Here is a 24,919-nt window from a genome sequence, read left to right on the forward strand (position 1 = left end):
AATTTAGCAAAATCAAACTCATGTTTCATATCGCCCAAGCCAATTGTAACAACATCCTTTTCACAAACAATCTTAGCATTAACAGTATTCAAGAAGGGTCTACCAAATATATTGGGACAAAAGCTATCTTGTGGGGAACCAAGAACAAGAAAATCAGCAGGATATTTGACCTTCCCACACAAGACTTCAACATCTCTAACAATCCCAATTGGTGAAATAGTATCTCTATTTGCAAGCTTGATAGTAACATCAATATCTTCTAACTCAGCCAGTGCGATATCATGCATAATTTCTTCATATAAGGAAATAGGTATTGCACTAGCACTAGCACCCATATCAAATAAGCCATGATAAAAATGATCTTCTATTTTAACAGAAATAACAGGCATGCCTACAACAGGTCTATGTATCTTAGCATCGGGTTTAGCAATATTAGCAGCTTCCTCGCAGAAGTAAATAACATGCCCATCTATATTATCAGCCAAGAGATCTTTAACCATAGCAATACTAGGTTCAACTTTAATTTGCTCACGAGGTGTATATGTTCTAGTATTACTCTTACGAACCACAGTTGAATCTTTAGCATGATCCTTTATCCTAACAGGGAAAGGTGGTTTCTCAACATAAGTAATAGGAACAATAGGATCATTATAAGTGATAATCTTTTCTTCAACCGAAACAGGTGCAACTACTTTTACTTCAATGGGAGGATTATATTTAAACCACTTCTCCTTAGGGAGATCAACATGAGTAGCAAAAGATTCATAGAAAGAAGCTACTATCCCAAAGTTAAGTCCATATTTAGCGCTAAATCCACGAAAAGCATCGGTATCCATAAAAGACTTAACACAATCAAACTTAGGTGTCATACCTGACTCCTTGCCATCGTCGGAACCCCAATCTTTAGATTTGCGTTTAATTCTTTCCAATAAGTCCCACTTCAATTCAATAGTCTTCGGCATATAAGAACCAGCACAGGAAGTATTGAGCATGGTGCGATCATTGAGAGAAAGCCGAGCATAAATTTTCGAATAATCATTTCTGTTGAGAGCTCATGATTGGGGCATGAATATAACATTGACTTAAGCCTCCCCCAATCTTGAGCGATGCTTTCTCCTTCGCGAGGCCAAAAATTATATATGTAATTACGATCACGATGAACAAGATGCATAGGATAGAACTTTTGGTGAAATTCCAATTTCAATCGTTTATAGTCCCAAGGTCCCGTATCATCACATAGCCTATACCATGTCAATGCATCTCCCTTCAAATATAAAGGGAATACCTTCCTCTTAATAACATCATCGTGTATACCTGCAAGCTTAAATAATCCACAAACTTCATCCACATAGATAAGGTGTAAATCGGGATGCAATGTTCCATCTCCTTCAAAGGGATTATCTAGCAGTTTCTCTTTCATACCTGAAGGAATCTCAACGTAAACATTTTCTGTAGGTTCAGTAGTTTGAGGAGCAACTCTTTGCTCTACTGTTCAGGGCGCAGATGCCCCGAACAAGCCCCTCAAAGGATTAGTTTCCATAGTAACAAGTGACAGTAAATTTCAGCATGCTATATAAATGTTTCCTTAGAAAGTTCCACCCACCAAAGGCGCTTCACTCCCCGGCAACGGCACCAGAAAAGAGTCTTGATGATCCACAAGTATAGGGGATCTATCGTAGTCCTTTCGATAAGTAAGAGTGTCGAACCCAACGAGGAGCGGAAGGAAATGATAAGCGGCTTTCAGTAAGGTATTCTGTGCAAGCACTGAAATTGTAGGTAACAGATAGTTTTGTGATAAGATAATTTGTAACGGGTAAGAAGCAATGAAAGTAAATAAAGTGCAGCAAGGTGATCCAATACTTTTTGGGACATTTACATTTGTGCCCCTAATTTGCGCCCACTCTCAAATTTACCCCTAACTTTTTGATGTGCTCAAATTTGCCCCTAAAAAGTATTTTAGGTCACGAGATGCCCGTTTAGGTGGTCAAAGTTGTTTGACCAAAACTTTGAAAATTCATAACAAATTCATATGAACTCAAAAGAATGCAAATTAGATATCAAAATGATCATAAAAATATCACCTATACGCGCATGCCATTACGTTCATCACCTACCTGTGCATTTATTTGAATTCACCCTAAATAATTTTTTAACGTTATAAATCCTAAAAAGCTTTAAAGATTGCTTTTGTCATGAACGAAAATGACATGTACATATAGGTGATGTTTTTATGAACATTTTGATATCTTATTTCGCATTCTTTTGAGTTCATATGAATTTGTTATGAATTTTCAAAGTTTCAGTCAAACAACTTTGACTAGATGGAAGGGCATTCTTGTGACCTAAATTGCTTTTTGGGGGTAAATTTGAGCACATCAAAAAGTTAGGGGTAAATTTGAGTAGTGGGTTCAAGTTAGGGGCACAAATGCGAATGTCCCAATCCTTTTTGTAGCAAAAGACATGCCTTGACAAGTTCTTATAATGAGAAAAGCGCTCCCGAGGACACATGGGAATTATCGTCAAGCTAGTTTTCATCACGCTCATATGATTCGCGTTTGTTACTTTGATAATTTGATATGTGGGTGGACCGGTGCTTGGGTGTTGTCCTTTCTTGGACAAACATCCCACTTATGATTAACCCCTATTACAAGCATCCGCAACTACAAAATAAGTATTAAGATAAACCTAACCATAGCATGAAACAAGTGGATCCAAATCAGCCCCTTACGAAGCAACGTATAAACTAGGGTTTAAGCTTCTGTCACTCTAGCAACCCATCATCTACTTATTACTTCCCAACGCCTTCCTCTAGGCCCAAATAATGGTGAAGTGTCATGTAGTTGATGTTCACATAACACCACCAGAGGAGAGACAACATACATCTCATCAAAAATATCGAACGAATATCAAATTCACATGACTACTAATAGCAAGACTTCACCCATGTCCTCAGGAACAAACGTAACTACTCACAAAGCATATTCACGTTCATAATTAGAGGGGTATTAATATGCATTAAGGATCTGAACATATGATCTTTCACCGGATAAACCAATTAGCATCAACTACAAGGAGTAATCAACACTACTAGCAACCCACAGGTACTAATATGAGCTCTGGGTACAAAGATTGGATACAAGAGATGAACTAGGGTTTGAGAGGAGATGGTGCTGGTGAAGATGTTGATGGAGATTGACCCCCTCCCAATGAGAGGATCGTTGGTGATGACGATGGTGGTGATTTCGCCCTTCCAGAGGGAAATTTCCCCGGCAGAACAGCTCCGCTGGAGCCCTAGATTGGTTCTGCCAAGGTTCCGCCTCGTGGCGGCAGAGTTTTGTCCCGTAAGCTTGCTTATGATTTTTTCCAGGGTAAGAGACTTCATATAGCAGAAGATGGGCACCGGAGGGCCACCAGGGGGCCCACGAGGCAGGGGCGCGCCCAATAGGGGTGGGCGCGCCCCCCACCCTTGTGGCCAGGGTGTGGGCCCCCTCTGGTACTTCTTTCGCTCAATAATTCTTATTAATTCCAAAAATGACTTTCGTGGACTTTCAAGACTTTTGGAGCTGTGTAGAATAGGTTTCCAATATTTGCTCCTTTTCTAGCCCAGAATCCCAGCTGCCAGCATTCTCCCTCTTCATGATAAACCTTTTAAAATAAGAGATAATAGCCATAAGTATTGTGACATAACGTCTAATAACAGCCCATAATGCAATAAATATCAATATAAAAGCATGATGCTAAATGGACGTATCAAGGTGTCGTCCCAAAGGGTTTCTCCGGACTTCGGAGAAGTGTGGGTGACGACTAATGCGGCAGCGGAGGTTGCCGAGAACCTGGGGGGCGCAATCCCATGGAGACCGACCATGGGGGTCCTGGGTTACCGGACCCTCAACCGGATACCGTTTCGGAGACCCATACGGTCCCGGAGTTGGGTCGGCAGCCCCCTCTGCAAGAGGAGGGAACAGCGACCTCTACCAATACAGAGGCATCGAACAAGATGATGGATGCACTACAAGGTGCGTCCATCTTGGAGGAGCACCATACTTTAATGGGTACGATGGTTGAAAGAGTGCAGTCCGCTAAGAGCGGACCGGATGAAGCCTTCACAAGCCTACTAGCAGGCTTCGAGGTATGCAATGTAATGTCTTTTAGCCTCCTTTCATAACAAATCCATCTATATATAGATAGTAGCCCCCGAGACTCTGTTTGGCCAACGATTGAGGGCGAACAGAGGGTGTATAGGTACCCGCAGGAAATAACATTTTTAGCCCTTTTGTCAATGATCAGGCTTCACTGTTAGCGGCGACTGCTTAGGCTGTCGAAGTTTCCAAACTCAAGCGGAAGCTGCAGCTGGTCGAGGAGGACAAAATTCGTATTAACATGCAGCTCAACGAAGCGCAAGGTTTGTTTCCACTTCTCCACATTCCATTAAATTGGTTTTGCAAATGCTAGAGTGAGGGTCACGTGCTATTATACGCATAATGGCAGATGGCGCTGTGGAGGTGGAAACCCTCTGAAGTGACCTTGCCCGCGCAAAGGAGAATGCTAGGGTGAGCAATGCGGCCACCGAGAAAGCGACTGCCGATTTGAAGGAAGAACAAGCCACACGAAGCCAGTTCGAGGAGCGTGTATCCAAGATTGAGCAAGAGCTCAAGGACGCGACTCACAAGTGTAAGCTCCTCGAGGAGGACAATAAAGCGAAGGCGGTCGAACTCGCCAAGACCCTTTAGGATGCCCAAGAGGCAAGGTCTGAATCCCGCGTGGCTCGCGAGGAGCTCCGACAGGCCGGACAGATAGCGGCTGGTAAGCCCTTTCTTTTGCAGTCTAAGTTTGGTGATCAGAGGTATGCCTTACTTAATCGACTATGGGGTTCTCCAGGCTCCTTTGCGGATCTACAGAAGAGCGCCGCTCACGTGGCGCAATTCTACCAGGCCCGAGAGGGGCATACGACGGAGAAGCTGTTTTGGTTGCAATATGTGACTCAGGAGCATTCGACGCTGCTGAATAACTAGATGGCACAATGGGCGGAGCTGCACAAGATGTCCGAAGCGGCCATGAAGGAGATTATACTCCGGCTATGGCCGGCTGAATCCGTTCCGAGCAGTTATTTTGGCATAGTGCAACGACTTGTCGATGTCGTGCCCCGCATTGATGCCATCAAACGGTCGGTGTGCATAGAAGGTGCACAGAGGGATTACGCCCGTGTTAAGGTGCATTGGGCCAAGATGAATGACGCCGCTGTTGCGGTGGGGGGTCCTCCCAAAGGCAAGGACCACCGCACACCAGAGCTTTATTTGAACGGCGTCCTGGAGGGTGCTCGTTTTGTAGAGGGTCAATGCTCCAAGGATATCATGTTCGAATGAATGTAATCAAACGACCCGATCATGTGTACTATAGACATTAAGGCTTTGTAATATATTTGCACTATTATATAAAATTGTGTCCTCATGTGCGGCCGTATTTTTTAATGCCTGAGAGTTTTGCAGTCGTCGACTTCGAACCCCATGTAGATATTACGGGGGTGTTCGGAAAGGCACAGTAACACTATTGACCCAACGTCTTGGTCCGTGAAGGAGGTGTCAGTGCATTGAACCAGACAATTGCACTATACAGCTTTACCGCTCTCACTTAGCCATAGGAGTTTGATAGTGGGGCTATGAAATAGCCCATGGTACGTATTTGACTATCCGAATGTGGATGCGTTATGTGTAAGATAGAGAAAAAAGACATTCCTTCGTTTAAAACGGAAAAAACGTTAAAGATTTAGTAAGTCACCGAACGACTGACCAGCTCTCGCCTCATCATGACAGTCAGTTTTCGACTTTCTCTACTGAGGTGCTTAACCGGATGAACCATAAACACAATCGCGGTAGTTCTCCCTTTACTACCCTAGCCGAACAAACGGAACATAAGGTAGCAAACACAGGAGCCGGGCAACCCAACTATTGACCAAAGACATGATTCGGAGTCGATGCATATAATGCCAAGATCAAGAAGCCGAAGTGTGCTACAAAGTTGTTCAGGCTTTTGTTTAGTGGCTCATGAATGTCCGTATAGAGCCCCTGGCGATTGGTGCCGAGGTATGCGTGATGACTAGAGAGACGGACTACAGCTTTATAAATAAAGTGGATACCGACAAAATTGTCACTACTAGAATCTGATTGATACGTCAAGACGTGATCTTACAGGGGGTACCATTAGCACCAAAATCATTTTACATGCTAGGGGTCGAATAATAAGGAGAAAAAGCTTAGTACAGGCGCTTTTAAGTAAGGTTTAAGCCGAAGAGTCCTTTGGATGCCATGCCGCACGTCTGCGCTGCTTTCGTCCTGTAGAGAGGAGTTCCTTAAGAGAAACGGTCTTCTAGTTGCAGTCGGAACCGGACCTGGAGTGAGTCCTTGTAGGTCCGTCGGATACATAGGCTCGAATGCACCTGTGATAAAGAGGGTAAGCGAAAAGAAGATGGGAGATCATATAGGGTCGAGGCATACTATAGACCTTCCCGTATTGTGCATCCGCCGATGCCCAAGGTATTTTGAGTGCGTACTGGTGCAAGCGTGGTACAAACTCCGTGGGTGTGCATGGCGATCGACAGAGGCAGAACTGCTACTCGAGCTCTGGATGTATCGATCTACTAGCTTGCAGGACTGGCCAGACTCTTTTAACATAGTCCGGCAGCCTGATAATTGATGAGGTGTGCGGCGCAAGTAGGTCGCTCTGTGCCTCGGCTACAAGAGCTGCGGTGTGCTCCTCTGTTCGGAGGGAGCGTTCCGTGTTTCCATTGATTGTTATAACGCTGCATGGACCGATAATCTTGATCTTTAAGTAAGCATAATGTGGCACCGGATTGAATCGAGCAAAAGCGGTCCGTCCGAGTAGTGCGTGATAGCCACTTCGGAAGGGTACTATATCGAAGATGAAGTCTTCACTACGGAAGTTATCGGGTGAGCCGAAGATAGCCTCCAATGTTATGGATCCCGAGCAGCGGGCCTCTATGCCAGGTATTACTCCTTTAAAGGTAGTTTTTGTGGGCTTGATTCTTGACGGATCGATACCCATTTTGTGGGCGGTGTCCTGATAGAGCAGGTTAAGGTTGTTGCCGCCGTCCATGAGGACTTGCGTGAGATGGAATCCGTTGATGATCGGATCAAGGACCAAAGCTGCCAATCCTCCATGACGGATACTGGTCGGGTGGTCCCGTTGATCGAAGGTGATCGGGCAAGCCGACCATGGGTTAAATTTTGGGGTGACCGGCTCTACGGCGTAGACGTGCCTTAATGCGCGCTTGCGCTCTCATTTGGGGATGTGTGTGACATAGATCATATTCACCGTCTTGACCTAGGGGGGAAATTACTTCTGTCCCCCTGTGTTCGGTGGGAGAGGCTCTTTGTCGTCGTCCTCGTTGGGCGGCCTTTTCCCCTTGTGTTCGGCGTTGAGCTTGCCAGCCTGTTTAAATACCCAACAGTTTCTGTTGGTGTGATTGGCAGGTTTATCAGGGGTGCCATGGATTTGGCAAGGCCGATCAAGTATTCTGTCCAAACTAGATGGACCATCCTTGCTTCCTTTGAATGGCTTTTCGGCTGTCCGGATTTTGAGCCACTGAATCCGGCGTTTACCGTCGTGTCTTCTGCATTGTTTCGATGCTTGTTCTTGTCGCGTCATGGTTTGCCATTGCCGTCTCTGACTTCAGAGGTGCCTGGGTCGCTGGTGCTATTGCTTCTACGAGCGAGCCAGCTATCTTCTCCCACGCAGAAGCGGGTCATAAGTGCGGTAAGAGCTGCCATGGACTTTGGTTTCTCTTGGCCGAGGTGTTGGGTGAGCCACTTGTCTCGGACGCTGTATTTGAGAACCTGGTCCAGAGCTTCCGGGCTGACTCACCGGGTTGCTGGATTAGGTGGCTAAGGTTATCGGCATCAGGGGGCCGAACATAGGTACCTTGGAAGTTGTCTCTAAAGGCGTCCTCCAAGTCTTCCCAGCTTCCAATAGAGTTTTCTGGGAGGCTGTTCAGCCAATGCCGTGCTGGTCCCTTAAGATTTAGGGGGAGGTACTTGATGGCATGGAGGTCATCACCGCGGGCCATGTGGATATGGAGAAGAAAGTCTTCAATCCATATTGCGGGACCTGTGGTGCCATCGTATGATTCAATGTTTATGGGTTTAAACCCTTCCAGGAACTGGTGTCCCATTACTTCATCAGTGAAGCATAGAGGGTGTGCGGCTCCTCTATGTCGGGCGACATCACGGCGCAGTTCGGATGGAGTCCGTATGCGGTTTTCGGCCCGTGTGAGGTTGTGTGTGTAGTGCCAGGCTTGATGGTCATTGTCTCGCGCTGGTGGACGCCCTCGCGATCCATAAATTGATCTGGTATGACCGGCTCTATTTTCCAGGTCCTATCGCAGGTCGTGCATACGTCCTACGGCCGCTGATTCTCCGCCTCTAGGGCGGGGTGGCACAGGTTGGTGTTCGGCTTGAGTTGTCGCTCTGTCCCGACCACGAGGTGGTCGGTCAGGCCCATCAGTTGCATTACATGCTGTCGGTATAGGCTTCGAGACCTCCTTGTCGAATTGGGAGAGCAACCTGCACTTTGGGTAACTTTTAGTTGGGCGCTAGAGGTCGTATTACTCATGGGTGCTTCAACTGGTTTATCTTCTAGAATCTTCTCATCATTGGCGTCGTTCTCTCTGGGTGTGTCCACCATGTATACGTCATACGAAGAAGTGGCCGTCCAGTGTCCGGTGAACGGCGGGTTCTGGCCTTGCTCTTCTCCGGCATCGTCGTCCATGCCGTCAATGTCTTCGGAAAATTCCCTGCAGTCAGCCCCTAGTGCGGGCTGGGCATAGTTGAGCAGCGATCCCTCTGTAATGGTGAGAGACCTCATTAAGTCCAAAGCCTTGCTTAGGGGTGAGGTATGGACAAGAAAGCAAAAATCCCTGGAGCGGGGTAGGACAGGAGTTCCCTGGACGGGCTTGTATAACACAGGCCTCGAGAGTTTGGAGCTGGTGCACGGGGGTGAGTCCGCGGTGAGGATAAAGGGAGCCGGGAGTGATCCCGGGCGGGCCGGCGGAACGATCCCCTCCACATCTCCGGTGTTGAGCTCTATGGCCGCACAGAGTCCGGCGGGCTCTAAGCTCCCATCTTCAGACTCGACGAGGAGTTCCGGATCTAAGGCCGGAACTGTGGTTGAGGCGGCGAACCCTTGGAAGATCAAGTCTCCTCGGATATCAGCGATGTAGTTTAGGTTTCCAAACCTGATCTGATGACCAGGGGCATAGCTGTCGACCTGCTCCAGATGACCAATTGAATTGGCATGCAGTGCAAAGCTGCCTAATACGAAGATTTGGTCGGGGAGAAAAGTCTCCCTCAGGACGGAGTTGTTGCGGGTGGTTGATGGAGCCATCGAACCCTTTGGTGACAACATAGTGGAACTCTCAATGAAAGCACCAACATCAGTGTCAAAACCGGCAGATCTTGGGTAGGGGGTCCCAAACTATGCATCTAAGGATCAAAGGTAACAAGGAGGCAGGGGACACGATGTTTACCCAGGTTCGATCCCTCTAAATGGAGGTAATACCCTACTTCCTTCTTGATTGACTATGGTGAATATAGGGGTTACAAGAGTTGATCTACCTCAAGATCGTAATGGCCAAACACTAGATGTCTGGCATGTATGATTGTGTTTTTGCCCTACAGACTAAACCCTCCGGTTTATATAGACACTAGAGGGATCTAGGGTTGTACAGAGTCGATTACAAAAGAAGGAAAATACACGATCCGAATGCCAAGCTTGCCATCCATGCAAAGGAGAGTCCCATCTGGAGACGGGGAGGCTCTTATATCTCATATATTCATGGCCCATCAGTTCGGCCCACATCACATAGCCCGGACGCCCGAGGACCCCTTAGTACAGGACTCCCTCAGAGTGGACGAAAATCAATTCCAGCCGTCGCAAGTTCCAGAAACACTAGATCCAATCTAGACACCATCATAGAGGGGTTCATCATCCTCATTGGTGCCTCTCCTATGATGCGTGAGCAGTTCTTTATAGACCTTCGGGTCCGTAGTTAGTAGCTAGATGGCTTCATCTCTCTCTTGATTATAAATACAATGGTCTCTTGGAGATTCATATGATGTAAGTCTTTTGGCGGTGTGTTTGTTGGGATCCGATGAACTTTTAGTTTATGATCTGATCTATGTTTTTATCCATGAAAGTTATTTGAGTCTTCTTTGATCTCTTATATGCATGATTGCTTATAGCCTCGTATTTCTTCTCCGATATTTGGGTTTTGTTTGGCCAACTTGATCTATTTATCTTGCAATGGGAAGAGGTGCTTTGTGATGGGTTCGATCTTATGGTGCTTGACCCCAATGACAGAAGGGGAACCGACACGTATGTATCATTGCTATTAAGGATATTGTCTACATCATGTCATCGTTATCATTGCATTACTCCATTTTTCCATGAACTTAATACACCAGATGCATGCTGGATAGTGGTCGATGTGTGGAGTAATAGTAGTAGATGCAGTCAGGAGTCAGTCTACTAATCTTGGACGTGATGCCTATATAATGATCATAGCCTGGATATCGTCATGAGTATTTGAAGTTCTATCAATTGCCCGACTCTAATTTTTTTCCACCGTTTGCTATTTTTCTCGAGAGAAGCCACTACTGAAACCTACGGCCCACGGGTCTCTTCTTTAATATATTTGCCTTCGCGGTCTATTTTTATTTGCTTTTATTTTCAAATCTATTAAACCAAAAATACAAAAATATTTTGCTGCATTTTATTTTATTTGCGATCTGTTTATCCAATCTATTAGACCTATCTCCCGTCCACTTGCCAATTTCTGGTGCCGTTACTCAAAAGGGATTGACAACCCCTTTAACACGTCGAGTTGCGAGTATTTGTTATTTGTGTACAGGAGTTGTTTACGTTGTGTTGCATGGTTCTCCTACTGGTTGGATAACCTTGGTCTCATCACTGAGGGAAATACCTACCGTCGCTGTGCTGCATCATCCCTTCCTCTTTGGGGAAATACCGACGTAGTTCTAGTAGACATCAAGTGGCTGGCCTTTGAGGCTAAGTAAATCATACAGTTCGGAAATCATGATATAATCCAGACAACACATGAACGGAATTGGCCGAACAACCCTCGAAGGTTGGGCTAAAAGAATTACATATTTGGTGCAAGTACCACGGAAGGAAAGAAATGTTCCACAAAGCCGATGACTCCCGCACATACCTCAGCTTTGAAGATTAGTTCGGGGGCTAGTGAGGGAGTCCTGGACTAAGGGGTCTTCGGGTTGACAGTTAACCTCTCATGGGTCAGTCTGGTGGGTTGCTCTGGATCTGTTGCTGGAAGGCCGAACAATAAGCGACTTCATGTTCGGGAAGGAAACATCAAAAGCCTTGGTATATCCTCCAAGTCAAGATCATGGAGATGACATCTTTATCCTATGATGGAAACTGACATATGTAACCCTAGGAGCCCCTGGTGTCTATATAAACTAGGGGTTTAGTCCGTAGAGGCTAGAAGAACCATCATCCTACTCATCTAGGTTTTAGTCCAGCTGATCTCGTGGTAGATCAACTCAGTAACCATCGTATACACATCAATACAATCAAGCAAGACGTAGGGTTTTACCTCTTCGAGAGGGCCCAAACCTGGGTAAATATTGTCTCTGTGTTCCTTGTTTCCCATCGATCCTAGATCAACAGCTTAGGACCCCCTACCCTAGATCTACCGGTTTTGACACCGACAGCCCCCTAGATGGGAGAAGAGTTCCTCCTCTGGTGCATGGCCTCCATGGCGGCGGTGATGGGTAATGTTGCATGAAAATCAAAAAAATTCCAACGAAGCACCCAAGATCTAATCTAGGAGATGTATAGCAACGGGAGGGGAGTGTGTCTACATACCCTTGTAGACCAAAAGCATTAGCATCGTAACGTGGTTGTTGTAGTCGTACTCGTCGCAATCCAATCATGATCCAATCTGATCTAATGCATAACGGATGGCACCTCTAAGTTTAGCACATGTATGGATCGGTGGCGTCCTCTCCTTCTTGATCCATCAAGCGAGGGAGAGGAGGTAGATGAGATCTTAACCAACACGATGGCGTGGTGGTGCTAATGGCAGTAGAACACCGATAGAACTTCGCCAAGCGCTAACGAATCAAGGTGGAGGCTTATTGGGAGAGAGATGAGGCTTGGGTTTGGTTTGTCCAGCCCTTGCACCCCCTCCCCACTATATATAGGGGTGTTGGAGGGCTGGGGGCGCAGCCCTAGCCCCTCCTCCAAGGAGGGGAGGCGTCCAAGGGAGGAAACTTGCCTCCCAAGGCGAGTGGGCTCCCTCCCACTTAGGGTTTCTCCTTCCCAGGCGCATGGGCCTTGTAGGGGCTGGTTCCCTTGGAGCATTAAGGCCAATACACCCCCCTACAGCCCATGCTACTGTATGGGACATGGTGGAACCCTCTAAGGACTACCGGACCCCTCCGGAACCATCTAGAACCTTGTCGTGACTTCCAGGTACAATACCAAAAAACCAGACTTTTTTCGGGAACCCCGACAACAACTTTCCATATATAAATCTTTACCTCTGGAGCTCCTCGTGACATCCCGGACCCCATTCGGGACACCGAACAACCTTCGGACTTTACACTATTAATATCTCAATACTACCCTAGCGCTATTGAACGTTAAGTGTGCGACCCTACGGGTTAGAGAATCATGTGGACATGACCGAGACTCCTCTCCGGTTAATAACCAATAGCGGGACCTGGATGCCCATATTGGTTCCCATATATTCCACGAAGATCTTTTATCGGTTGAACCACATTGTCAAGGATTCACTTAATCCCTTATACAATTCCCTTTGTCCGGCGATATGTTACTTGCCCGAGATTCAATCATCGGTATATGCATACCTAGTTCAATCTCATTACCGACAAGTCTCTTTACTTGTTCCATAATACAAGATCCCATGACTAAACTCATTAGTCACATGCTTGCTAGCTTCTTGTGACATTGTATTATCGAGAAGGCCCAGAGATATCTCTCCGTCATGCGGAGTGACAAATCCCAGTCTTGATTCGTGCCAACCCAACAAACACCTTCAGAGAAACATGTAGAGCACCTTTATGATCACCCAGTTACAAAGTGAGGTTTGGATACACACTAGGTATTCCTCCGGTGTCAGGAAGTTGCATGATCTCATGGTCTAAGGAACAAATACTTGATATGATGAAAGTTGTAGCAAATAACTAAATGATCTGATGCTAAGCTTACGGTTGGGTCTGTCCATCACATCATTCTCTTAACGATGTGATCCTGTTATCAAATGACAACTCGTGTCTATGGTTAGGAAACCTTAACCATCTTTGATCAACGAGCTAGTCTAGTAGAAGCATACTAGGGACATAGTGTAGTTTATGTATTTACACATGTATTTAAGTTTCTGGTCAATACAATTCTAGCATGAATAATAAATATTTATCATGAGCTGGGAAATATGATAATGACCAATTTATTATTGCCTCTATGGCATATTTCCAACAGTCTCCCACTCGCACTAGATTCAATAATTTAGTTCACATCACTACGTGATTAACACCCAATGGGTTCTATGGATTGATCATGTTTTGCTTGTGAGAGAGGTTTTAGTCAACAAGTATACAACATTCAGTTCCATGTGTACTTTACTAATCTCTATGTCGTACTGTAAATGCTGCTACTATGCTCCACTTGTAGTTTTTCCAAATGACTGCTCCCCTATATGTATCTGGTTTGCGACTCAGAGTCATGTAGATTGTTGTCAAAGCTTGCATCGGCGTAACCCTTTACGGTGAACTCTTTATCACCTCCATAACCAGAATCATTTCCTTTGTCCTCTTTAGGCACCTAAGCATAATTTTGTAAGCTGTCTAGTGATCCACTCCTGGATCAATATTGTACCCCCTTGCCAGACGCGTGTAAAGGCACACATCAAGTATGGTACACAACATGGCGTACATTATAGAGCCTATGACTGAGGCATAAGGGATGACCTTCATCCTTTCTATTTCTTCTGTTGTGGTTGAGCTTTGAGTCTTACTTAGCTTTGCACCTTATAATACAGGAAAGACCTCCTTCTTTGACTAATCCATTTTAAACTCCTTCAAAATCTTGTCTAGGCATGCTCTATGTGAAAGTTTTATCAGGTGTCTTGATCTATCTCTACAGATCTTGATGCCCAATATGTAAGCAGCTTTACTCAGGTCTTCCTTTGAAAAACTCCTTTCAAACAACCCTTTATGCTTTCCAAAAATTCTAAATCATTTCCAATCAAAAATATGTCATCCACATATACTATTAGAAATGTTATAGTCTTATAGAGCTCCCACTCACTTTCTTGTAAATACAAGTTTCTTCATAAACCTCTTATAAACCCAAAAGCTTTGATCACCTCATCAAAGCGTATATTCCAACTCCAAGATGCTTGCACCAGTCCATAGATGGATCACTGGAGCTTGAATACCTTTTTAGCATCCTTAGGATCCACAAAACCTTTAGGCTGCATCATATACAACTCTTCCTTAAGGAAAGTGGTTTTCACATTCATCTGTGAGATTTCACAATAAAAAAATGCAGCAATTGCTAAAAAAGTCCTAACAGACTTAAGCATCGCTACGGGTGAGAAAGTCTCATCATAGTCAACTCCTTGAACTTGCCAAAAACCCTTTACAGCGAGTCGATCTTTATAGACAGTGCGATTACCATTAGTGTATGTCTTCTTAAAGATCCATTTGTTCTTGATGGCATGCCGGTCATCGGGTAAGTCTACCAAAGTCCACACTTGGTTCTCATAGATGGATCCTATCTTTGATTTCATGGTCTTTAGACGTTTGTCAAAATCCGACCCCATCATCGCTTCCTCATAGTTTGTAGGCTCATTGTTATCTAACAACATGACTTCCATGATAGAATTATCGTATCACTCAGGGTAGTACGTGTCCTTGTTGACCAATGACGTTCGATAGTGACTTGATCCGAAGTTTCATGATCATCATCATTATCTTCCTCTTCAATTGTTGTACGCATCACAGGAACACCTTTTTGTGATGCGCTACTTTCCAATTCAAGTGAAGGTTCGATAACCTCATAAAGTTCTACCTTCATCCCACTCACTTCTTTTGAGAGAAAACTCCTTCTCTGGAAAGGATCCATTCTTGACAACAAAGACTTGCTTTTAAATCTGCGATAGAGGGTATTCTATAAAGATGCTCTTCTCCTCTTTGGGTTAGAGCTTCTCAGGCATAAGTGTCGCATCCCCAAACTTTACGAAATGACAACATAGGTTTCTTGTCAAACCGTAGTTCATACGGTGTCATCTCAATGGATTTAGACGGTGCCCTATTTAAAGTGAATTTTATTGTCTCTAATGCATAGCCCCAAAACTATAGTGGCAAATCGGTAAGAGACATCATAGAATGCACCAAATCCAATAGAGTCACTACAAAAAAATACACTTCCTTGATGATATGTGTTTGTCACAGTAGGTCGCATTTTTTGTCATGCATGTACATCCATGATGATTTTATGACAGAATCAAGATAGTCATACATGTGCTGTCATAGAAGTGTTCCATTACATTAACAAAATTATCATCACAGAAGTGTCCACTTCCATGACGATAAATCGCGCGTCACAGAAGTGCTTTCGTCAAGGGTGACCGACACGTGGCATCCACCGTAACGGAACACCGTTAAGCTATCGGGTCGGGTTTTGGATCCGATAACCCGTTAACAACCCCGACCAATGGGGATTTTCCACGTGTAAAATCATCATTGGCTCGAGGAAACACGTGTCGGCTCACCGTTGGGACAGATGTCGTCCACTCATTGGACAGAAGGCGCCTATGATACGTCGACACGTGGCACGGCCCAACAGAGGTCCATTCCAGTGAAAAGGCCGGCCCGTTTGACTTGGTCAAAAGGTGGCGGGCCGGCACATGTAAAGCCTATTAACGCCGTGTTCGCATATAGCCCATTTACAGCCCGCTAAACCCAGGCCCGTTACGCCCTATCCGAATTAGGTCCAGTAGCATCATCTGGGCCACCCAATATGATTCCAGCCCGTTTTCACGTCTGGCCCATGTATGGCCCATGACGTCTTTCGGCCCATATAAGGCCCTATGGAACTCTTGGCCTATTAATGGCCCGTGGTGAAACTGGCCTGTAATGAACAGTGTATTACTTTACACCCATTAACGGCCCGTGGTGAAACTGGCCCGTAATGAATAGTGTATCACTTTATACCCATTAAGGGCCCGTTATTCCGTTGGGCCGTTTCCAGCCCATGTTATCTTTCGGCCTACTCAGAGCCCATTTAATCTTGGGCTCATTTCCAGCATTCATTTACTTACGGCTCGTTACTGTTATTTTCTGCTTATGGGCCAAATTCAGCCCGTGGTTACAGTCGGCCCGTTTGTGGTCCGTTAACATCTTGGGTCATTTTCATAGCGTCATGAAATACGGCCTATTAATGATGGCCCATTATGGTCGGCCCATGAACGGAGGATTCCAACTCTAGCCTGTTTACGGCCATAATGCGGCCTGTTATTGGCCCATGTTTGGCCAATCGATCATACTGCCCGTATAAGGCCCATTGATGATATGGCCCGTAGAAGGCCCATTGTTTGTACGAACCGTAGAAGGCCCATTGTTTCTACGGTCCGTAGAAGGCCCACTGTTTCTATGGCCCGTAGGAGGCCCAGTGTCACTACAGTAAATATTAGCCCATGGTTATTGTGGCCTAGTTTTAAAAAATAGGTTACTGCAGCCACTAGCAAACCGCGGAAAAAGAACTGCAATGACTACAAGCAAACAAATAAACAAGACAACAAGGAAATAAATAAGCAAGCAACTTACACTAGGCTATCACGGCTATCACACATATTACATCCACTGGGCATCAAAGTTCGCCACCAGTGAAAATAAATGCGCCGACAAAAGAATATACAAAACTGAGAGCACTTCAGAAGGCACTAGGCCTGGCCAGGTCGGGCCCCCCAAACAGCTGAAGAAGCTGAGTAGACCTTAGTTGTGTCAATGATAGATGCATCAACACTAGATTTAAGGCATGATGGTGCGCACGACAGTCCTCTGACATCTTCATTGCATCTTTGACTTCAAGTCGGAGCTGAGCTAAAGCAAGCCTTTCCGCTTTAAGTTGAGACTGAAGAAGTCGAACTTATTAAGGCAGTGACTACACAGAGGTTGTCTCACACCTGCTGGTGAGTAGCTTCAACTCACTGTCTTCATCAAGACAGGACCTTGGGGTCATCTCGCTGTCCTCAAGATGGTTTGGCTCACTATCTTCCCTAAAGTTCTGCCTGACATAAGAGATACGACTCTGAAAGAGAAACAAGGAGACACGTAATAGGTTTCACAATTATATAAGCAAATAAATGGATATGTTCTGCATAAGGAACATGTTTTTACAACTACAATTTGAAACTAGTAGTTGTTGCAAACATCCAATCAGATGTAAACAGCAAATCAAACAGCAGTGGAGGCAATGATGCCTATCCAAATCTATACTAGAACAAAGTTTGAAGGCTTGAGAAGGATGAACATACATTACATGTTAACACGGGTTGGACAAAGCCCTTCTCTATGTTGATGGAAGGATAATTCAATAAATTCCCCAAAGAAAATTCTTTATAAGCGTTGCCATTATTCTACATTTTGCAAAGAGTAAATATAGATCAAATAATATTGGAAGAAACAGAGGATAATGAAGCTCAGGTGCAGACTGATGATACATAATCAAATAGCAATTAATTAAGTACAACATTACAAGGCAAAACGGAGAGAGGTACTGACAAGAGCAATGCAGAGCCCATTATTGTTTTGAGATCGTATGATCCTTTGAGCAAGGAGATTCATCTGAAATTAGTTTTCATACAAGAGAGAAGGTAAGGCACAAGTAGAAATTTGGGAGATCAAATTTTGAATTGATATCATAGACAGCACCTGACGCTGGGCTCCCAGCAGTTCTAATAGGGGTTTGGCCACTGGAGTAGGGGTAAAGTGTGGTACAGTTGGGCCTGTGTTTTCTGTGGCTGCTGATCTATCTGATTTATCAGGTACCACTACCCTTTTCCAAATACCTAGTTTGTACTCCTTGAGGATTTGCACTCACCCTCTTCCTTTTGGACATCTATCACGAAAGAACAACATTTGGCTGGAAAAACATAGTGTGACGACACATGGAATAGGTACAGAAAATGGATAGTTATGGCATATACTCATATATGATGCTTAAACTAAGCAGATGGTGTAACAAAGTAGAAGAAATGCAAGAGGTCAGATGTAAAATATGTGCGACCAATACAACTTTGCAAAGTTAGAGCAAGCACCTTGATGGGTGAATAAGATAGGCCATCCTGCACCATGCCAAGTTTGTTAACCAGTGGATCATTCCGCAATATTCCTCTCGTGCTCCCATTCTCATACTCATTTTGATAATGTTCAATATCTTACATGCATGAAAACATAAAAACAAATGAGATTTTCTTTGTAATGTAGAAGTGATTCTAATCCAATACTGCCTCCCTATAAACCCCTTTGTGCTATCTCTGCAATTCTTTCAAAAGATGCCATGCATGCTGTAATTTGTTGTGTGCATTGATATAATGTGGCCTACTCCTCAAAATATGAGAGCTCCAGAAGTGATGACACTTCGCAGATGATAGCTTCAACATATAGTAAAGAAGAACAAGTTGACCTGACCTGACAGATTCAAAATATACTAAGGGAGAACAACTCGACCTGACCAGTCGACCGCAAGAGAAAAGTATCATCTTAAAGAAGAGTAGAAGAGCAAGAAGATTGAAGATATTACAAGTGTTTCAATACAATGTCGGTTGGCCACCCATGATGAACCAGAGCGCACAGAAAAATACTATTCTTTCCGGTCTCTCCATATGTGGCTCACATGCATTTTGAAACTAAAGTAGGAACATTTAGCTAACCAATTAAACATCTCTCAGTTTTACTAATATCAGCAATAATATCAGATATGAGTTTGTACAACTAAGCTTGTTTAGCTCGATGGGTGATGCGGTGCTATTACGACACGAACCATGTAGGCTGATTATGGTCATCATAAAATGGGGAAAACATAAGCATGATCAGTACAGTGTTGACCGTGGCAGTGGGATGGCAGATCTGAAGCTGCAAACCGCGCAAAGGGTAGTTAGCAACCGATGTTTGCTTTGAAATAACAACTAAGATTTGGTATGGACAAGAAAGTACGGTCAACAAGTGACAAAGAAATGCAATTATGCTGTCTCTCTATATGTCGTGACATGCATTTGGAAACTCAAGTGGGACCTTTAGCTAACCAATTAAATGTGTCAGTTAACTAATATCAGTATCATATCACAATCATATTTGGACAACTAAGCTTTCGAATTCTGAGTGTTGTGTTGTTTAGCTTGAAGGGTGGAGCAATGCTAGTACGACAGAAAGCACCTACGGAGATCATAGTAGAGTAGATAAAAGGGGAAATCCCTAAGCATCAAGAGAAAAATCAGGAAAGTGGAACTAGCTAGACCGGTGGGTGGCGCACATGCTTTTCGAAACGAATATAGGAACAATAGGTGACCAATTAAACATTCTCTGTTTTAGTGATATGAGCATCATATCAGATTCGTATTTCAACACGTAAGCTTTGGGTTGAGGTCTTGAGGAGCAGTGCTAGCACGACACGAAGCACCTACGATGATGGTAGTGAATATAAAGGGGGGAAACCATAAGCTTTACGAGTATAGTGCCCATGCCATGGCAGATCTGAAGGTGCAAACCGGACAAAGCTACTTCGCAACCAATGTTTGCTTTCAACTAGCCACTACGATTTGGTACAGACAAGAAAAGTACAGTAAACAAATAACGATCTATTTTCCGGGTGAGATCAATAACTTAAGCACATATGGAAGAGTACCACCTCTCTTGCGACGCCGTGTAGGCCTATGCTGATTCGTTGAGGGTGCTGCGGGTGCGATGGCTATCGGCGGCGGGGAAGAAGACTTTAGATGGCAGACGGCCGGGTCGGGGGATATATCCTGTTGCCGTGGACGAGGCGGTCGTAGGAGAGGCAACGGCAAGGTGGAGGACGGCGCCGATGAAGCGAGAGGAGGCGATGAAAGGATCCTGGTCCAGCGCCGTGGATGAGAGATGTCCATCTCTTGCAGTGGACGATGGGGTAGGGGTAGCGGCTCCGGCAAGGTGGAGGATGGGGTGGCGGATGTTGGAGGCTAGCCGCAGTGCGGAGGTTGTGATGCCGCCGATGGTGTATGAATGGGGAAATGGAGGGGAGGGGGGCGATCTCAAACTTTGGGACGCGCTTCTCTGAAATGGGGGAAAGTTACGAACTTATCCCCCGTTTAAAATTTCAGACATCGCGTCGGTTGGGGATAGGACGGTAATTTCGCATCTCCCAAATATTTGCCGGTAACTATTTAGGGCGAGGAGAGGGTGTTTTGCCGCCCACGATTGGCGCCCACGGTGTATGAATGGGGCTGACAGGTAGGGCGGTTGTGTCACGTCTGATGGAAGTTACACATCTGCCCCCATTTAAAATATTAGCCTACATCGATTTCGGACAAGGAGAGTTTATTTTGCCGCCCACCGTGTATGAATGGGGAAATGGAGGAAGAGACACATGTCTTTCGGACGAGCTTGAATCAAATGTGTTTTGCCGCCCACATTTGGCGCCCACCGTGTCTGAATGGGCTCAGAGGCCGTCGTGTCACGTCTTTTGAAGTTACTAGTCTACCCCTATCGACAGCAGTGTAAATCTGGTCGATAAGGATGTCAAGTTTTAGGGGTAGACAGTAATTTCCATCTTGCAAACACTTGCTTCGGGCAGCCCACAAATTATAGTGGGTGTTTAGCCGCTTCGTTCAAAACTTGGGAGAATTAGCATTCACGTTTGCCCTGGGACCTGGCAAACTAAATTCAAATCTAGTTTGTACTCATTTACGAATATCCATAGATAATTATATGTTTTGTTATTTATTTCTTCAAAACCACAACAAAGATTTATTCCACCTTTATATATGATTATGATTTAGAAATACCGTGATCTTCGAATTCAGTAGGTTGGATACACTCTGATTCAAACAGTTATTTCATCCAATACAATATGCTCACACGAAAAACAGTTCACCTTATGTCAATCATACAAGTACTGAGGATTACCTCGCCTAAAAAATTCGGATCATTACAACACATGGACAACATGGAATTTCGGACAACATAGGGGGTCTTGCAACATAATCCATTCGGGGACATGACACAACATGCAAGTACAATAATCTAATGACATTTTCAACTGGTATCTAAAGAAGAACCGAGATTACCTTGGGCTTCAGATAGCAGAAACAGCAGGACCTCCTCCGTCTTCAAATGCAACATTCTTACTTCCTCCAATTCTTGGATTGCTTGCATAATGCGTGCCGCTAATTCCGTAATTTCCAGCCTCAAGATAAAGATTACCTCATTCATGGAAGCCACACCATCTCTTTCTGCCTCTAGTAGAGCCTCAAGCACTATAATATCTGTGCTCAGACTGCTCTTCGGCGGTTTTGCCTCTGAACTGCTACCATCTGGTAACATGGATGGCGCACTGCTTCCACAAATAGATTATGGGGTTGTACATTGTGTCCTAGCGTGAACGGCATCCTAAAAGGTTTCCGCTGGACATAAGTAAGAGATAGTTATCGTATGATCCAGGCAGTAAGCTTACATGGTAAACGACGGACGAATTATTGCACCATCTATTTAGGTAAACGACGGACGAATTATTGACGAATTATTGCACCATCTATATTTAAATGGTTCGAAGCAGCATCAGCCAAAAAGAAATTAAAATGGTAAGATGAAAGTTGAAAGGGAGTGTACAACCGCTATATTTAAGTTGCCAAGGCATCTAGCAGTTGAAATAATCTGAGAATGCACTTAATAGTGTGGCCTCATATAAACTACAAAGACAGTCTTGTGATGAAGTTGAGAGGAAAAGTTAAGGACTCAAATGAAATAGGCATGCATTTCTTTACGATAGTACAGCAGGCACTGCTGACATATTGGCCAAGTCAGGTATAACGTAACAACAAACAAGCATTCGAATCAAGCAATACAGCAAAGCAGACAACTGAACTATTTGTAATTCGGTAGGATTACACGTTGAGGGCACAAGCCAAGAAAGCAGCCCACTTGCATTACATTTAACATGTACTAAAACACACTGGCTTACCATATGTTGCTGTGAAGCCTAGCTGCTATTGCAATGTTCTTTGAAGATATCGTCAGCATCCCGTGGTTGCAAATCTAGTTGTTGTAGTTTATTCTGCACCATCTATTTAGGTAAAATTAATTTTAATCGCATGCACTGGTCCGAATTGATCATCAATGGTTCATCTAAACTAATGAAAGAAGGGTGTGTGCATACATGACAATATATCTGCTTCCCTCTATTTTTATGCTTGTTCGAGGTGCCAGCACCAAAAGAACAAATATTTTGCTTGATGGGGTTGGCAGCTCCATAATTAGTAGAAGCATCAAATTAGTCATGCAACTTGGGAAGATCAAGAACACACAAACAAGTAATGAACAGAGGCTCGGAGCAGTGATGTAATAGCTAGCATCAGAAAATGTAGGGTAAGACGAACAAAAAGCAGCGGAACCACATGCTAGTTTGCTGATGTGTAATTATGCATAGAAAACATTAAGCAGTCTGATGGAACCAACTGGTGGCATCAGAACAAAACTAAAGCATATTAACTATATGTGCACTGGTATGTAATTTAACACATGTAACATGTTCACTGCCAGAAGTATGGCCCTACAGGTGCAAGCAGAATAACGCGTCTCATGAAAAACTGAATGATGCCATGAAGAAATTCAAACGTGTGGTGCTTATGCTAGGAAAGTGAACGTAGGCGCCGGCCGTTGGATAATAGTACCTGATTCTCGGCGGCGTATGGGTATCGTTGTCATACTTGATAGCTAAGGATCGTCGATGGTGCTCGTGTTGCGGTTGAGTTTGGGCCGGCTGTCGCCGTTGCTGAAGCTGCTCCGGTGCTACGGTTGCGGCGCCTGTCGACATACAAGAAAGCTCATCTGTGGTAAGTGAACAGTTGCACGATAAAGAGAAAAACCGAAGGAGTACAAATCGAAATAACCTGATGAGGCTGCGGCGTCGGTAAAGCAGGGCCGGTGGAGTTGAATATGGCATCCGTGGAGCGGGTCCGGTGCAGTGGACGAAGGCTTTGGCGGGTGTGTTGTATAGTGCTTTCGGTGAGGCGGAACTGTTGCGTCGGACGAGGGCTTGTATGAAGGGCCAGCGAAGGGGTGGACGAGGGAGTCAGTGAAGGGCCTACGCTGTGGTGGAGGGCGCCGGTTAAGCAGATCCGGTGCGGTGGACCATGATGGCGGTTGTTGGTGTCAAAACCGGCGGATCTCAGGTAGGGGGTCCCGAACTGTCCGTCTAGGCGGATGGTAACAGGAGACAAGGGACACGATGTTTTTACCCAGGTTCGGGCCCTCTCGATGGAGGTAAAACCCTACTCCTGCTTGATTAATATTGATGATATGGGTAGTACAAGAGTTGATCTACCACGAGATCAGAGAGGCTAAACCCTAGAAGCTAGCCTATGGTATGATTGTTGTTTGTCCTCCGGACTATAAATCTCCGGTTTATATAGACACCGGAGAGGGCTAGGGTTACACAGAGTCGGTTACAATGGGAGGAGATCTACATATCGTATCGCTAAGCTTGCCTTCCACGCCAAGGAAAGTCCTATCCGGACACGGGATGCAGTCTTCAATCTTGTATCTTCATAGTCCGGGAGTCCGGCCAAAGGTCATAGTCCAGCCATCCGGACACCCCCTAATCCAGGACTCCCTCAGTAGCCCCTGAACCAGGCTTCAATGATGATGAGTCCGGCGTGCAAATTGTCTTCGGCATTGCAAGGCGGGTTCCTCCTCCGAATACTTCATAGAAGATGTTGAACACAAGGATAGTGTCCGGCTCTGCAAAATAGTTTCCACATAGCACCGTAGAGAGAACAGTATTCACACAAATCTAATCTGCTGACGTATTCCGTAGTGTGACATCATGCCACATCCAAGCCTTTATTCGAATCGTTTTACTGTCCCACCTCAGTGTGTTTAGCGAGGCGGTTTCCTTGACACGTCTTGTCAAAGCAGAGATCGTGTCCCCTTATTCCGGGATTCTCATCAATACAGGCGTGGGTAACCCAACCACACCATTAATCGCGGTGCTTGGGAGCTAAGAGAGTTTTACTAGGCTGGTGGGGGCACATAGTTTCGGCTGCCCATATAAGGGGATAAGAATCCACCCTTTCCATCTACGCCTTCTTCCTCCCTTGCTTATCCATTTCCGCACACTCGAGCTCCAGCGCCCAAGCCCGCACTTCCCACCTCAACCTTCTCCAACCATGTCCGGAGCGGGAGGCAGGTAGATGGCTTCCTCCGTCACGGAGGGGCAAATCAAAAAACTGAGGAAAGTCGGATACTTGTCCAACGACATTGTGCATCGGCTCCCAGATGAGGGGCATCTCATCCCCACCCCCAGGCCCCATGAGAGGGTCATGTTTCTCCCCCATTTCCTCCGCGGACTAGGCTTCCCACTCCACCCATTTGTCCGGGGGCTCATGTTCTACTAAGGCCTGGATTTCCACGATCTAGCCCCGAACTTCATCCTCAACATCTCGGTGTTTATCGTCGTGTGCGAGGTCTTCCTCCACATCCAGCCCCATTTCGGCTTATGGCTGAAGACCTTCAATGTCAAGCCGAAGGTTGTGGGCGGCCGGAAAGCAGAGTGTGGAAGCGCCATGTTGGGCAAGATGCCCAAC

Source organism: Triticum aestivum, chromosome 7B (assembly GCF_018294505.1).
Source record: "Triticum aestivum cultivar Chinese Spring chromosome 7B, IWGSC CS RefSeq v2.1, whole genome shotgun sequence".
Lineage (NCBI taxonomy): Eukaryota > Viridiplantae > Streptophyta > Magnoliopsida > Poales > Poaceae > Triticum > Triticum aestivum.